The sequence below is a fragment of the Myotis myotis genome, unplaced genomic scaffold (assembly GCF_014108235.1).
Source record: "Myotis myotis isolate mMyoMyo1 unplaced genomic scaffold, mMyoMyo1.p scaffold_m19_p_26, whole genome shotgun sequence".
NCBI lineage: Eukaryota > Metazoa > Chordata > Mammalia > Chiroptera > Vespertilionidae > Myotis > Myotis myotis.
The window spans coordinates 1,647,811-1,659,453 of NW_023416331.1; the positions used below are offsets into that span (position 1 = coordinate 1,647,811).

Sequence of the window (11,643 nt, forward strand, 5' to 3'; positions counted from 1 at the left end):
CACATTTAAACTGGGACTTGAAAGTGCAAACCAACCGTGTCAAACTCTAAGGCTAACGCGGACCAATTAACAAGGTTTAAGTGTATGTGGCAGCAAAAAAACAAAAGCTTCACTTTTAATAGACATGGAGGTTTATTTCGATCGAGACATGTGAATACAAAGGGCTGAAATAACCCTGACCGGTTTGGCTCAGTGGATAGAGCGTTGGCCTGCAGACTGAAGGTGAAGGGTCCCGGGTTCGATTCCGGTCAAGGGCACATACCTTGGTTGCAGGCGCAACCCCAGGAGGGGGTGTGTGTAGGAGGCAGCTGATCCATGTTTCTAACTCTCTATCCCTCTCCCTTCCTCTCTGTAAAAAAATCAATAAAATATATTTTTAAAAAAACAAAGGGCTGAAATAAATGAGTCATCATTAAGATAAAATAATAGAACATTTTAATAAAAATTAATTTTTTCTTGAACATTAACTTACCAGACACAAATTAATAAGCGTAACACAAGTAAATCTATTTTTCTTCTTCTCCGAAAGCAAAGTATTTCCTGTTGCACACACCAAACAAGACTAATGACATGGCGATCGGCTGCTAAATACTCGCTGCTGGCATCAGTGGGGAGAAATGGTCGCCTGCGTGTAAGGCGCGTAGGGAAATAAATGCAACATGATTATCGTCATGAGTCATTAGCAAACGTGTAGTTCGTTATTAATAACTAGAGGCCCAGTGCACGACATTCATGCACTGGGTGTGTGTGGGGGGGGGGGGGTGTCCCTCAGCCCTGCATGCGCTCTCTCCCAGTCCTGGATCCCTCGGGGGATATCCTTAGTGCTGCTACCAAGCCCAGCTTCTGGCTGGGAGTGCACTGACCACCAGGGGGCAGTTCCCACGTTGAGCGTCTGCCCTCTGGTCATCAGCGCCTGTGATAGCGACCGGTTGTTCTGCTGTTCAGTCCATTTGCATGTTAGCCTTTTATTATATAGTATTATGTATAACAGGATATTGTAAAAATTAAGTTCCAAAATTGTTATTAAAATGTTTCTTACATGCCGTTATATTGGCTGGGCCCCAAAAATATTCATTGCAGGCCTCATGTGGCCCGCAGGCTGCGAGTTTGACATGCTTGGTGCCACCCAAAGTACAAGCCTGGTGCTGGCAGAGGAGGGGAGCCGCCCAGCACTGAGGGCTCCCTGAGCAGACACACAGGAGGCGGGGCAGGAGGAGGGGAGCCGCGCCCCTCTGAGCTGTGCCCTGTTCCTGGGACTGGTTCTCCTCAGGTCTCTGTTCTCAAAAGAGCAAGTGGTTCAAATGAGGCCAAGACAGGTTCTGTGGTTCTTAGAGGCCTCGGAGCCAAAGAAAGCAAAACCCTATTTGCTTGCTCCAAAGCCAGACGGTTTTTCCTGACAAAGAGTAACCAGGAGCGGGGCAGGCAGAGGTGACCAGGTCAGGGTCCCCAGAGATCTGGACATTTCAGGGAGAGGAGGAACCCTGCAGAGGCAGGGAGGCAGGGAGGGAAGGAGGCAGGGAGGCAGGGAGGCCGGGAGGCAGGGAGGCAGGGAGGGAGGGAGGGAAGGAGGGAAGGAGGGAGGAGGGAAGGAGGGAGGGAAAGGAGGGAAGGAGGGAGGGAAGGAGCAAAGGAGGGAGGGAAGGAGGGAAGGAGGGAGGGAGGGAAGAGGAGGAGGAGGAGGAGGGAGGGAGTGAGGGACGGGGAGGGAGGAGGGAGGGAAGGAGGGAAGAGGGAGGGAGGAGCGAAGGAGGGATGGGAAGGCTGGAAGGGAGGAGGAGGGAGGGGGGGAGGGAAGGAGGCGAGGAGGAGGAAGGAGGAAGGAGGAGGGAAGGAGGGAGGGAGGGAAGGAGGGAGGGAAGGAGGGAAGGAGGGAGGGAGGGAGGGAAGGAGGGAGGGAAGGAGCGAAGGAGGGAGGGAAGGAGGGAAGGAGGGAGGGAGGGAAGGAGGGAGGGAGGGAGGGAGGGAGGGAGGGAGGGAAGGAGGGAAGGAGGAGGCAGATGCTGGCAAGGTGGGCCGCAGACCATGTGCCTGGACAGAATCTGCCCTAAACCCCAGTGGGACTCTATTTGGAAGCAGGCTGATGAGGGCAGGCACCGTGGCAGGCACGGTTGTGCAGCGGTTAGGGCCTGGGCCTGGGCCTTGGAGGCTGGGGAGGAAGCGGACAAGCCCGGGCCTCAGTCAAGCAGAGCAGCTAAGCCGGCGGAGGGAGGAGCTCTAGTCGGGGTGAGTTAAAGGGAGAAGCACTGGGCTGAGTGTGTAGTTGGACTAATGGGTGGAGGGAAGGTTTCTCTGAGGGAATGAGCTGATTTACTCACAGCTGGAGGACAGGGAGGGGGAGGGGAGGAGGGGGAGGGGGAGGGGATGAGGGGGAGGGCAGGGGATGAGGGGGGAGGGGATTAGGGGGAGGGGAGGGTATGAGAGGGGCAAGGAATGGGGGAGGGGAGGGGAGGGGGAGGGGGAGGGGATGAGGGGGGAGGGGATGAGGGGGAGGGGATGATGAGGAGGGGAGGGGATGAGGGGGGAGGGGATGAGGGGGCGGGGATGGGATGAGGGGGGAGGGGATGAGGGGGAGGGGATGAGGGGGGAGGGGAGGGGATGAGGGGGAGGGGAAAGGATAAGGGGGGGAGGGGGGCGAGGGTGGCGCTTTCAGGCAGAAGGAAAATGAGTGTGTGGAGGCCTGAAGCAGAGGAAACCCACCAGGTAGCAATGCTGGCTGTTTGGGCTGTGGAATCATGGGAACTTTTCATCTTCTTTTGTTTGAATTTTATACATTTTCCACAAACATCTATTATTTTACTCATCAGGGAGGGAAAACAGCATCGTTGGTACACAAAATAGTAAAGGATGTGGGGAGAACGGGTGTCAGGGGGCACACTCCAGAGGGATCTGACATAAGCATGAGCGATTCGGGGGGGGGGGGGGGGCGCTCAGCACGCAGGTGGGCACCGTGCCACGCAGGGGAGCCAGCTGGGCTGCACGGGAGCCTGTGCCTTCAGCGGGGAGCGGAGAGCGGCCTCCCCGTGTGGTTAGCCGCCCGCCGCCTGCCCCACTGGAAGGGAAGCGGGTTTGGGACAGTCCCTGAGGGAGGCCAGCCGGGACAGAGCTGGGTGGGCGGGTGGCAGGACGCAGGAAGCGCTTGGAAAACAAGCCTGATCAGGCTCTGCCACCCACTGCCCAGCAGAGGAGCGCCCTGCCACCCACGCCGCACTGGCCAGGCCCTCCCGGGACTGGAAGCCCTGGGGCTGGGCTGGGAGTGAGAAAGTGGGTGGAAGTCGGCTCTCCTCTCCCTCCACCCCGACCAGCCCCCTGGGGCTCCCCCTCCTCCCTGGGGCTCCCCCTCCTCCCGGGTCACTGATTGCTCCCCCTGATCCCCTCCTCCGCCCGGGGGCTGAATGAGTGCGGCTCCCGGCCTGGCCCTTACCTGTTCCCACAGGAAAAGGCAAATCATGAAAAACTCTCCAGTGGAGTCTGTGCCGAATGCAGGACAGTCAGTGGCCGGGGGTGGCCTGGGCTGCTTGCTGGGAGAATGGGGGCAGCCCAGCCCGGAGGGATTCCTTTGCTGCTTGGAGGCATCTGGTTCTTTTAAACGCAGCTTCAGGCCAGGAGATCTGGGTTCCCGTCACAGCTGAGCTCCTGCTGGCAGGTCCTGTGCAGCCACCTGCCCTCGAGGCCGCAGGGTCGTCAACTGAGAAATGGCCCCAGAGCTGCTGTGGGATCCGACGGCTGACGGCTGACGTGTGAGACGTGCTGGGCTTCGGGAGGTCTTCCTGCCGGTGTCTGCCGTGGGCCCGGCACTGAGCCTCGTCCCGGCCGGTCCCTGCGCCCAGGAAGCCCCTCGGGGATGTGCCCGCTGACGGTCGGATCGGGCGGCCGCTGGAAGAAGCAAATGGAGAGAGTGGCAGGTGCATTTCCAAGAAGCAGTGCCCCTCCCACACTCTCGGTTGGGTGACTGACACCCCAGGGTGGGGTCCTGTTCCGTCCCGTGAATTGGGTGGCGCTGTGCCCGGCGGGGATTGTGGAACAGAACGCAGATCACAAGAAAGCGGCCGCGGCTCAGTCCCAGCCCTGCAGAGCCGCCCGATCTAGACCAGGCGAGGGACCCAGGCAGCAGCGCCCTGCCCGACCGGAAGCAGCCTGCAGACAGCGCCAGCCCGTTCTGAGTCTCGCAGCCGCCACCCTGGGCAGCGAGCCCACTGGCTCCATCCAAATTCCTGACCCACAGAAGCCGGCTCAGAGCGGAAGGCGTTTCCTGCCCTCAGTCTTGGGGGATCCCTGAGGCAGCATCAGGCAACCTGGACACAGAGTAGCTTGAGCACAAGCAGGACTGAGCAGCCTCAGGGACGCGGACAGTGCCTGGAGGAGGGAGGGCTGGTCGGAAAGGACTGGCAGGAGGTGTGGGAGCGGCGCCCCGAAACCCTCCAAGGCACCAGACCTCCCGACAGACAGACCAGCAACAGCACCTCAGCCTTTTCTCCACACTCACCCCCCCACCCCCCACCCCCGCTGCTTCCCGCCTCTTCTGCTCTCGTGTGAGGTCCACGGCACAGAACAGGCCTTCCCATGCGCCTCGCCTGTGCGTGACTCCTGGTCCCTCCTCTCGCACCACCGGCCCCTGGGCGACCACTGCGGGCGGCGCCTCCCCTTGGCACCGGCGAGCTGCTCTCCTCTCCCTCCCGAACCCCCGCCAGTTATGTGCCAACACGGCGCTTCCTCGCCACCTCAAATCCACACGCCCAACAGCGACCCACTGAACGGAGGCGCCGGCACGCAGCTGCCCTCGTCCCTGGAGAATTGCCCTGGACCCGTGGGAGCTAAGCCGTCCCGACGCACACTCTGGGCAGACCTCCACCAATGCCCGCCTGGTGCGGGCTGCAGACACTGCCTCTGCCTGTGGCGCCGAGCGCTCCACCCGCATTCCCACATCCTGGCCTGGCTTCTCCCCTTTGCCATCCTGCTGGCCGCACGCCTTCTCCGCCACCATCAACCCCAGAAACAACTCCCGGGTGACCTGGCTTCAGACACTGCCCAGGTGCTTGCGCCCCACCCCGTCCTGGTCCTGCCTCGCTCCACGCCCCAGTCACACCTGCACCTTCCCTTCAGGGCAGCCGCCCCACTCACACCTGCACCTTCCCTTCAGGGCAGCCGCCCCACTCACACCTGCACCTTCCCTTCAGGGCAGCCGCCCCACTCACACCTGCACCTTCCCTTCAGGGCAGCCGTCAAAGGCCTCTCATTTATCTCCACCTCCTGGCGCCAAGCCCCACACCAGCACTGCACTGTCTCTGCTCCACGGCCCAGCGGCCAGGGCCAGCTCAGATGTTCCTAAGGCCTCTGTGGGTGTAGCTCCCAACCCAACGCGCAATGCCTCCTGTTTCTCATATGAATATGTTCATTTCAGAGGGGAAGGGAGAGGGAGAGAGAGAAACACCAGTGATGACAGAGAATCATGGATCTGCTGCCTCCTGCACGCCCCTACTGGGGATCCAGCTCACACCCCAGCGACCAGAATCAAACCATGACCTCCTGGTCCATAGGTCGTCGCTCAACCACATCATCTTCCATAACCTTTCACTCAGTGCTGAGGGGGAGGCCAAACTTCCCTTTTGGGAAAAATGCTAAAGCAGGTGGGTTTATTTTCCTATCTCTTTTCTACAACCTGGGAAGGGACATTTGTCACGCGGACTCCAGATAACTAGGGAAAGTGAGAGATGGCGGTGAGGAGGAGAGAATGGAGACTCAGGGATCTCCAGCTGCCACTGCCTCCTCTGGGACAGCCCTGGGGTTACAGAGACATGCAGTCCTGATGGGCTGTCAGTTCCGGTGCCCGCTCTCCCCCTGGCCCCACGGGACCGAGGCTGGTTAGTCTCTGTTGAGGGAGGGTGATGGACATGAGAGGGAGGGTGGTGGACATGAGAGGGAGGGTGATGGACATGAGAGGGAGGGTGGTGGACATGAGAGGGAGGGTGATGGACATGAGTGAGAGGGAGGGTGATGGACATGAGTGAGAGGGAGGGTGATGGACATGAGAGGGAGGGTGGTGGACATGAGAGGGAGGGTGGTGGACATGAGTGGGAGGGTGATGGACATGAGTGAGAGGGAGGGTGATGGACATGAGAGGGAGGGTGGTGGACATGAGAGGGAGGGTGGTGGACATGAGTGGGAGGGTGATGGACATGAGTGAGAGGGAGGGTGATGGACATGAGAGGGAGGGTGGTGGACATGAGTGGGAGGGAGGGTGATGGACATGAGTGAGAGGGAGGGTGATGGACATGAGTGGGAGGGAGGGTGGTGGACATGAGTGGGAGGGAGGGTGATGGACATGAGTGAGAGGGAGGGTGATGGACATGAGAGGGAGGGTGGTGGACATGAGTGGGAGGGTGATGGACATGAGAGGGAGGGAGGGTGGTGGACATGAGTGGGAGGGAGGGTGGTGGACATAAGTGGGAGGGTGATGGACATGAGAGGGAGGGTGGTGGACATGAGTGAGAGGGAGGGTGATGGACATGAGAGGGAGGGTGGTGGACATAAGTGGGAGGGTGATGGACATGAGAGGGAGGGAGGGTGGTGGACATGAGTGGGAGGGAGGGTGGTGGACATGAGAGGGAGGGAGGGTGGTGGACATGAGAGGGAGGGAGGGTGGTGGACATGAGTGAGAGGGAGGGTGATGGACATGAGAGGGAGGGTGGTGGACATGAGTGGGAGGGTGATGGACATGAGAGGGAGGGAGGGTGGTGGACATGAGTGGGAGGGAGGGTGGTGGACATGAGAGGGAGGGAGGGTGGTGGACATGAGTGGGAGGGAGGGTGATGGACATGAGTGGGAGGGAGGGTGATGGACATGAGAGGGAGGGTGGTGGACATGAGTGAGAGGGAGGGTGATGGACATGAGAGGGAGGGTGGTGGACATAAGTGGGAGGGTGATGGACATGAGAGGGAGGGAGGGTGGTGGACATGAGAGGGAGGGAGGGTGGTGGACATGAGAGGGAGGGTGGTGGACATAAGTGGGAGGGTGATGGACATGAGAGGGAGGGTGGTGGACATAAGTGGGAGGGTGGTGGACATGAGTGGGAGGGTGATGGACATGAGAGGGAGGGTGGTGGACATAAGTGGGAGGGTGGTGGACATAAGTGGGAGGGTGATGGACATGAGAGGGAGGGTGGTGGACATAAGTGGGAGGGTGGTGGACATGAGTGGGAGGGAGGGTGGTGGACATGAGTGGGAGGGAGGGTGGTGGACATGAGTGGGAGGGAGGGTGGTGGACATGAGTGGGAGGGAGGGAAAACTAGCTGTCACTCATTCACTTCAGCAGGTAGCAAGAGTAAGACTTGTTCTTGCCACCAAATGCCCTGGGTCCTTGGTGCCTTGTTGCCTGAGCCCGGTTCTCTAGCCTTCCTTACATTCTGGGAGTAACCAATGTCCTCCCAACAGCCCACTTTTCTGTTTAAATTACATTTCTGTTTAAATGAGTTCCTGTGGTTTGAAACCAAAGAAATCCAAATCCTAAGAAGGAAGGTAGAGGCCTTAGAAATATTATTTAAATATATTTGTATTGATTTCAGAGAAGGGAGAGGGAGAGAGAGAGAAATGGAAACATCGATGATGAGAATCATTGATTGGCTGCCTCCTGCACACCTCACACTGGGGATCAAGCTCACAACCTGGGCAGGTGCCCTAAACCGGAATCGAACCCAGGACCCTTCAGCTCGCAGGCTGATGCTCTATCCACTGAGCCAAACCAGCCAGGGCAGATTTAGAACCATTTAAGGAAGCGGAGGCAGAGTGCACAGAGCTTAGACCAGGGGTGGGCAAACTTTTTGACTCGAGGGCCACAATGGGTTCTTAAACTGGACCGGAGGGCCGGAACAAAAGCATGGATGGAGTGTTTGTGTGAACTAATATAAATTCAAAGTAAACATCATTACATAAAAGGGTACGGTCTTTTTTTTTTTTTTAGTTTTATTCATTTCAAACGGGCTGGATCCGGCCCGCGGGCCGTAGTTTGCCCACGGCTGGCTTAGAAAGACACTCACAGATCCCTGCTGGCAGGTAAGTGACTGCAGCACAGGCAGCCTGTGGGCAGGCCGCTGGGGTGCTCAGGCTGCGCTGCAGGCTGTGGAGGGGGAGCCGGCTGAGCCCCAGCGTCAGCAGGGATGCTCACCGCAGGGTTGTTAGAGGCAACACAAACCTTTTGCACCTGGAGTTTCTGTTTCTAGAATCACCATGAAATGCATGGGAGTCTTGGGTTTCTTCTTGTCTGTCTGTTTGGTATGCTGACCATTTGGGTGGAGGACCAAAGAGAAAACACTAATGCCTCTTAGTGGGCATTCATCGGAGAGGGGAGACCGGAGGCTGCCGTGTCAACGCCCAGGAATAGCTCCGGGCCGCGCCTTACCTTCTGGAGAGCATGAGCTCACAACGCTCTCATTAAAAGCCACCAGCACGGGGTGGGCGGGGACGGGGACGGGGGGGGGGGGGGGGGGGGGTGTTAAGAGATCAACCGAAGGACTTGTATGCATGTATATAAACATAACCAATGGGCACAAGACACTGGGGAGTGGGATAGGCCGGGGGAATGTCAAGGGGGGGTGGGGGGGAAGGAGGCATATGTAATACTCTTTGTAATACTTTAAGCAATAAAACAAAATTTAAAAAATAAAAATATGTGTATATTTCTGCTTGCTTTGCTGGGCCTCTGATACTGCCATGAGAAGAATTTTCCCAGACTAAGGCACTGGTCCCAGGAAGATGAAAGACACAAGAAGCAGAGCTGTCCTGCTTACAGCACATTCACCCACCTGAGCCACAGACATGAACAAAACAGTCAAGATCCACAGGACCTCCCAGCCCGGCCACTAGACAGAAGATGACCCCTAGTCAAGCCTACAGACATATGGGCGATAATAATGAATAGTTCTTATTTGAAACTACTATGTTTCAGAATAAATAGATAGAGAACAGTACCCAGTCATCATGAATTCCCTCTAAAACATGAGAGTTATTGTCATTATGTTGAATAGCACTTCTGTAAAAATTATAGATAATATTTCACTTGTAACTATGATACGACTACCAGTGGGAATACACTCCTCTGCTTTCTTTACTGGCGGGATCTCTCAGTTGTACATACAGAAGAGCATATCCAGGCGGTACTAAAATAAATGTAATTACATACCATTCCGCGGGGAATTGGGAGTGCTGGCCTTTATTTAACCTGCACAGCCTTGGCAGAGCTGTGCGAACTTATGCAGAGTATTTGTGGCATTATTCACAGAGAGGTTCCCACTAATCAGTCTAATTACTAAACCTTATTGATGCCTGCTCTTCCTGGGTCTGCCTTTAGAGAGAATGTAATGTCGCCGAAGAGAGCAAGTGTAAATTGACTTTTCTAAAAAATATGGTAACTATGAAGACTCAATGCCATTTTGGAGTCTTCTTAACTAGGAATGTTTAGATGCCGGGAAGGGTGATGTAGGTGATATTTGCCAGGAGATATTTGACATGGTAAAAGTAGTTTTATGTACATTGAAATAATTTTTCTTTTAAAAATATAAAAGAAAACATATGCTCTAGATTTCAATTATAATACTATTGAATTTTTTCAACACGCATTTTTAAACCACTGTACATAATGTCACAAATTTTAAAAATTAAACTTATTTTTCTTTTTTTAAAAAATAAATGAATAAAATAAAAATAAGAGCCAGCAGCGCGGAGCGGAGCGTCTGGCAGGGAAGCCAGGGGTGTGCCGGCTGTGACCGCCCGGTGTCCCCGCGCCGCCGGCGGACTCTCCCCGCGCCCCGCCCCGCACCCCCCCCACCCCAGCCCTCTCTGAATTCCTCAGATGCACCAACCGCACCTAACCTGACGTTCCTCTCGGTGACTTGGTGCTGCCGTGGGCTTGTGCCTGGCTTTTCACAAGCCCGAGAGCTGCAGCCACTCATGCCGGCCGCCCGGTGCTGCAGAGCTGCGGGTGCGGCCCGCGCACGGCGCGGCTGGTGACTCCGCGTGGCCTGTGCCCCGACGCAGGGCTTCGGCTCCCCTCAACCCCGGCTTCTTCCTCACAGAGCGTGGGTCATGGGTGTGATCGGAAGCATGCTGCCCCTTCCCGATGACAGGTTCTCACGACGGGGCTCGGAACCGCGCGTGTGGCTGGGCAACGAGAGAGGACTGACCTGGAGCCTCCCTCAGGGCGCGAGGCCGCTTTGAGCCTGGCCCGCCGCGGTGTTCTCCCCGGCAGCCTTCGCCCTCTCCGGTGCCTGCCGGCTAGGGGAGCTTCCTAATAGGGAGACCTCCAGCCACTGGTGGCTGTGCTGCACTTACACGTGGCTGATGCAAATGAGAAACGGAATTGTAAGCTTTATTACATTTTAACTAATGAAAATTTAAATAGCCACATATGCCGGCCCCCGAGGCTCAGGGGTTGAGCGTGGACCTGTGAACCAGGTCACAGTTCGATTCCTGGTCAGGGCTGCAGGCTTGACCCCCAGTAGGGGGCATGCAGGAGGCAGCTGATCAATAATTCTCTCATTGATGTTTCTGTCTCCCCCTCTCCCTTCCTCTCTCTGAAATCAATAAAAATATATTTTTTTAAAAAGAAAGAGAAGCTGGGTCTCCGTATTCAATCGTTCACTCAGACTCGACGGAGCACCTGCTCCGTGCAGAGCAGGCACTAAGCCAGCAGGGGTGCGAGGTGCGAGGCCGCCGCGCCTCTGAGGGCCTCTCGGCCGGAGAAACGAGTGGCCCTTGGAGATGAGCTCAAGGCCTTCCCATGTCTCTGGCTGCGTCATGGCCTCCTGAGAAGAGCAGCTGGAGGAGGTTTCCCAGGCCCAGCTCGCCGGGCCCAGCCTTGCCGCCTGGCTTCACCTGCGGGGGGGGGGGGGGGGGGGGGGTCCTGGCCTGAGCAGACGACTTCCCAGGTGACGTGCCCCCAGGGCTGCCCGGGTTAGGCGGTCCGGAGGAGAGTGCACAGCCATTCCGTGTGAAAGTGAGACGCCAGGACGCCAACGTCACCGCAGTGACCCGAGAGCGGGGCCAGTGAGCCGAGCGATAAGGAGGCTGCTGGAGGTGGCAGCACGGAGGGTGGCAGCCAGACCCTGGATGCCAACTCCCCCCCTGCCCGCCCCGCTGTGTAAGCCTCTGCCTGGGAAACAAGTGACATAAAGACCCTCCTCGCAGACGCTCGCGTGAAATGAGACGAATTACACCTGGCAGTGCCGGGTGCACAGGAGGGCACGCTGGGCTTTGGAGCGGAGCAGACCAGGGTCCTCGTCCAACTCCCGTCCTGAGAAGTGAGCGCCTCAGCAAGCCTCTCGCTTTCCTCACCTGGACGGTGACGACACGGGCAGTTATGGCAGCCGGGCTTTGTGAAGGCGCAGCGAGCGGTGCCACAGAGCATCATGCCACCAGGACTGCATGCGCCTGGCAGCGTGGGCTGGAGTGAGCTCCCACTGTGCCTGGGGCCTGGGCACCACGCAGCAGACACTGAGGCCAGCTCGCAGAGAGGCACCGGCCACAGGGTGCCTGCCCCCACCCCCGTGCCCCCAACCTGCCCAAGAGGTGCCTGCCCCCACCCCCGTGCCCCCAACCTGCCCAAGAGGTGCCTGCCCCCACCCCCGTGCCCCCAACCTGCCCAAGAGGTGCCTGC

At 57.6% G+C, this 11,643-nt stretch overlaps 1 long non-coding RNA gene across 1 annotated transcript; it reads right to left on the reverse strand.

Moving 5' to 3' along the window:
• Positions 1–319: 319 nt before the first annotated feature.
• On the reverse strand, positions 320–4,461 carry LOC118679594. Its single transcript, XR_004975274.1, has 3 exons — positions 3,422–4,461; positions 473–625; positions 320–349 (listed from the first exon to the last, which is right to left on the reverse strand). It is a non-coding gene; the product is annotated as an uncharacterized LOC118679594 (long non-coding RNA).
• Positions 4,462–11,643: the final 7,182 nt, after the last annotated feature.